Raw genomic sequence first — 6,000 nt, forward strand, 5'->3', positions numbered from 1 at the left:
CAGTGTTACTGCAAGTAGATATCCATTGTGTGCCTTAGGCATTAGACCGTAAGGAGAAGGATGGAGACATGTAAGAAGCATGCAAATTGTTTGTTAAGTTCCTTTGAAGAAGGTGAAGCCTAAGTTGCCTAGATTGGCAAGAGGGGTGTAAATATTCTTCACATGATTGATCCCTCTTATGAAGAGCTTGTGAGGTACTTGGGGTTTGAGTGAGAGCTAGTTGTCGATGCATATCTTGGTAAAAGTTCCTTCCTCCTACATTGTCTTTCCATAGCTATAGGATATAAGTTAATGAGTTGCTCTTTTTGTTTTGTTGGCATTCCTATTTTGGCTTTTCCATCGCATCCCTCCTTCTGGTTTTTTCGGCATCCCTCCTTTAGCATTGATGAGTTTGTCTTTCATGAGTGTTGAATATAGATTGTGTTTCTTGCCCTTTCCCGTTAGCTTGCAAATGCCTTGGAGTATCTTGCATCCTCAGAAAGTTGATGCATATATCCCCCCATTAGCCAAAACTCCTCAAGGAATTAAGTAGGCTTGGATCTAACAGGATCAAGCTCTAGATTGGTTGAGCCATTAGATGTTTGGCCGATGCTTACTTAAGAAGTTCAGTTTGGCCCATTTTTGAATAATAGAGGCCATTTCGCTCGTAATTGCCCTACCAAACTGCATGAGGAGCTGCTTGCCACTAGAGATACAACCTCCTCGTTCAAAATAGTGGTGCACATGGAGTATGGTTTGTAGGTGGCTTGTGTGGACGTTGGTGGTGTATTAGCATAGGCTAAGGGCAATGTTTCATCTCAAGCCATACTCAAGTTGTGCTAAGTACTAAAAGTATTGATGATGTGGGTGTTCAATGAGATGTGGCTATCAGAAAGGTGTTTCATTATGTCATCAAATGGGATAGAGAATTCATGAGATCCATGAGGGAAGTCTCAAAAAGCATGATGGGAATTAGGCCTATGATATCATGTTTTTAAGCTCAACATAGTTAATGTGGATTGGACAATTCAATCTCTTAATGCTTCTAGCACAAGCTTTTTTTTTAAAAAACCCATGAAAAGAAGATAATGAAGGCACCAACAAAACCTAACTATGTTGTTAATAGAAAGTAATCCTCTTCTCCATCATGAATAAAGTATGGTAGAAACTTTCAATCTCGGGGGGTCACTTAGTATAAGATGCCTATATCACGTGCATTCAAGGCCTCTTTTATAAATCCCTATGTAACCACTTTATGGTAATTGTTATTATCCCCTCTATAAATTTTTATGAAATTATAAATTCCATTGTTGTAAATATATTTTTGTAGGAGAACTTAAAAAATATCCTTTTATAATAGGAAAGTTACTAAAATGTAAGAGAATGTATTTTTTAAAGGAGAACTTAAAAAATAAGGCTTCTGTATCCAAAAGACTAAAATCTCAATTGCAACTACCATTAGAGATGTCAAAACTGAAAACTTATAATCACGCGCAATGAGTTGGGACAACTATAGGTAAGAATGCCAAAAATCTATCCCCCAAAATCCGAGACTCATAGTTGCAAATCTAAAACTTGTAGATGCAAATTGACTCCAAGCATAAGTACTCATCCCTTAAGGTCTTGCAAAATGGATTCAAGTCAATTTTCTTATAACAGCTAGTTGCTCGAGCGATGAAGTGGAGAGTACCACGAAGCAAAATCAATGTCATGACAAAGAACGATGTAGTAGAAAGCGAAGGCATATTTGATTTCCTCACCCTAAGGGCATCCAAGTTACCACGTGTCCCCTTTCCATTATAGGGCCAAAAGTCCTCTTTATAGTATACTTTCTCTCCTTTCTTTCCACGTGAGGGTATTACCCCAGTGGTAAGTCTCTCACCCTACACTCAGGTGGTTATGAGTTCAAATATTTACTAGAGCACTAAGGCATTTATTTTGCTACATAGGGGTACCTTCTACACAAATCATCATAAAGAGATGTGGAAACAACCTCCACATCTGGAAATGCCACATATCAATTAAAAGTTATGGACATTTGTTTAGTGACCCCCTAGGGAAAATTGCCATAGAAGCACAAAAGCAGGCCTATGATGAGTTGAATTCCAAAGTGATGGATATCTTTATGGTATGCCTAAAGAATACAATGTTTTCCCAAGTGATGCATTTATGAAGGCAAGACATTGGGCATTTGCCTTAATCCAAAGACATAGTAGTTGGCGAATCTTCATATGGACAAAGGTAATACATCGTTGGATCATCTGAGCAAGATGAAGATCCCCAAGGACAGACTGACTAAGAATGGCTTTGAAATGGAAGATCCAGACTTGGTGGAACAAATGCTCTAGAGTTGACCCCCATCCTTTGAAAGCCTCAGAGTGGCAGTAGTGATTTCCAGAGGCGTGGCTATCAAGTATGATGAGCTGATAAGACTATTGATCCAAGAGGAGGATTGAAGAAAAGGATTGAGGGATGACCATGATGATGGCATATTGGTGGAAAAGATGTGTTGCGTAAGGCCAAGATGTCTATTGTTGCATATAGGTCATGCAAAGACCGTAGATATCTCAATACATCAAGATATGCACATCATTGACTGCATCTAAGAAAACTGACTGTGATGTTTGGATAGTGGATTCTAGTGCATCACACCATATGTTTGTCGACATGAATGGTTCAAGACACTTCATCTACTCAAGGGAGCTCCAAATGTTCATCTATACTCATGCCAGCATCTCCAAGTTCCTCCATGGCATGGATTAGCTTCTTGTTTATCCTTGAGGATATTTGCTCTCTTGAAATTACCTTACATGGATTCTCCACCAACAATCGATGATGCTCTTTCCTATTCAAGCCCAATTCTTCACCTCGATGGATTACTACCCTTTCAACACCTTCATAAACCATACCAAGAAAAACAGCCAATCGACTATGCAAAGTGCCTACTTATGCCACTTCATCTACCATGTGCATGAGCAAATGCAATTGGATATCCATGATAGTCATTGAGAAGTCTCATTTGTAGAATGAATTCTTGATCTATTTTGATGATATCCATGTGCATTTACATGTTGGTAAGCAATGGAACTTGCTTTTGCAATGAGCACAAAAATTAGGCATGCATTTGTATAGCCTCTAACATACCTTACAAATAAACTGAGCTTGTTGATGGCCTCTGATGCATCTTTAGTACTACATCCCTGCAAAGAAATTGGAAATACATACTATAGAAACAATGATGTGTCAGTCAAATTCAAACAAGAGTTCCAAAATGGATCAAACTGAAGTGGAAGTAATATTATATGAATCATTTTGTTCAATCATGCAACTTTAGACCACTTAGCTTTCTGGATGAATAAAAGGAACCCTTTAAGTTATGCATGTAGCAGGTTGGGGTTTTCATACCCGCGATAATGTTCTTTACCCAGGTCTCCTCTGCTTTTGTTAACACCCAAGTGCCTTTGCTAAAATCACCTTTCCAACACGACTTTCTCTTGGCCAAAAGGCTCTTTTGGTTTTCATCACTTTCAAGTCACCTCGTGTCTTAGGTGTGTCTTTATTCCTAATCATGTGTTTCCACAAGCTTTTAGACACATTTTTTAATACATGCATTGGGTCCAATAGATATGTGACTTTGTGTTGTCTCCAATAAGGAAGAGTATAAAATAGATATGTTGCATGCCAACTGGAGGTGTTTGTACTTCTGGATCATGCCAAAGTCTCTCCCAATATTTGGATCTCCTAACTGGAGGAATAGGAGCTAATTTTGGCTCCCCAAAAGATGGATTTGCCCGACACGGATGGTCCATAGGAAGAAACCGCATGTGCTTCTCATATACCACCTTGTTTAGATCTTTGGAGTGTCAACTACACAAAATGTCTCCTCAATTTGGACATTCAAAGTATGTTGAGGATGGTGTAAATTGCACCATACCTCTAGGGCATAGGGGAAAACTCTAACCCTAAGCCTAAGGGGTTCACATGTGTATCTTCATGTTCATGTTCAATACAACTTAGTGTGCAGGTAGCTATATCATGTGCACTCCTCTCTCTCTCTCCCTCTGTCTCACTTTTTCTATCATGGTATCAGAGCCAATGGTGCTCGCACTCCCTTCATGAGTGTCAAGCCCTCCTTGTGTGAGCCATCCTCTATTGAGAGAGTTTCTTGAGAGAGAGTGAAAGCCCTTGCCCTTGTAAAGGAATCAAGCCCTTGTTCCATCAAGGCACAAGCCCTCCCTTTGAGGCATCTTCATTCCATCTCAGATGAGGAGTCCTAGTATGCATACAACAACAACACGAAAGCTTTAATGAACCTACTCTCAAAGAGATCTCAAAGAGAGGAGCATTTGTACCCTTCCTCAATGTAATCCCTTTGTACATTTATCTTTTAAAAATGCTCTTAAAGAGATATATACTAACCATGCAAATCGTGTGCCATATGGTTGAATAGGAGGACGGAGATGACTACATGAGAGAGGCTTGCCAGGAGAATGCTACAACATGTGGAGAGGGTGATAGTGAAGGTGACGATAGTGGAGAGGGCACCAATGGGAGTGCCGATAGTGGAGAGGACAAGGATGGGAGTAGCGAGTGAGGAGTAGCACTACATTTTACCTATCTACCTGTTGATGACAGACATATGAAGACAATGCGGACTTGTATATATTGTCAAAGTTTTACCTCAAATGATGTAATAGTTTGATGTAATAGGACAATTTTGTAATCAACAATTGTAAACAATACAATACAATGGCCACTACAGTGTAATACATACCTTTATAAAAGGGCAGATTAGGGCTTGGCCAAGCCCTAATCTACCCTTAAAAAACTTTTACCTCAAATTTTAGCGTCGATATTAGCATCAAAACACTCTCAATATATTTTACCAATGTCGATACTAGCATCGATATAACCATCAGAAATATGTCACCAGAGTCAATATTATTGTCAGAAAAGCGTCGAAAATGGGTTTAAGAAAACTAGGGGAATCGTCGATGTGCCCGTCAATATTAACATTGCTATTACCATAAAAAATCTAGATATATTTGACTAAAATTAGTACTTTAATAACGATGCTAATATAGACGATGTTTTTTATGGATTCTAGAGTTTGAAAAAAAATTAATGTATTTTCCATCGAAAAAAGCATCAGAAATGAGCTAAATTGTTGTAGTGGAAGGTGATCTTGAGTATCTATGCACTATTGTTGTCCATGATGGAGAGGTTAAATGTGTTAATGCTCCAATGAAAAATGATATTGAGGAATTGCAACTTGCAGCGATGAGGCAGTGGTTGGCATGTATGTGGGAGCTAGTAGGGTCTTGATTATCTTCATCATGAGCGTTCTTATAGTGGATGGCTCGCATTTTGCTTTGGATATAGAATGATGGACCTCTCTTGGAAGTTGAGATTATGTAGTTGTGCTAAGCACACGCTGCATACTCCACAGCTGGGGGAGAAATGTTATGTGAAATTTTATCTTAGTTATAACATAAGCATTTCTTTTGGTTGGAAAAACGGCTTTATGCATATTTTAAAAGAAAATATAAAAGGGAAACATACACGTGCACTACATAATCAAGGGCATGCATACACATATAAACATGTTTGTTGTCTCTATGCCAACATGGACTTAGGTAGAATAGAATGTGTGTGTAGAGTAGCGGCAAAGCTCCACTTGTACTTGCATAAAGCTAGAAATAATCCCTCTTAGAAATCCAACTTGCAAGTTCTACATGCAACTCCTACATGCAACTCCTACATGCGAGTTCTACATGCAACTCCTACATTTGAGTTCTACGCAACTCCTACATGCAACTCCTACATGCGAGTTCTACATGCAACTCCTACATGCAACTCCTATATGCAAGTTCTACATGTGAGTTCTACATGCAACTCCTACTTACAACTCCTACATGCGAGTTCTACATGCAACTTGCAACTCCTACATGCAGCTTCTATATGTGAGTTCTACATGTAGAGAGAGAATGTCTTACAATTCCTACATGCACAGAGAGAAGC

The sequence above is a fragment of the Dipteris shenzhenensis genome, chromosome 29 (genome assembly GCF_047967505.1).
Source record: "Dipteris shenzhenensis isolate YYH24624 ecotype China chromosome 29, Dip_SZ_1.0, whole genome shotgun sequence".
Lineage (NCBI taxonomy): Eukaryota > Viridiplantae > Streptophyta > Polypodiopsida > Gleicheniales > Dipteridaceae > Dipteris > Dipteris shenzhenensis.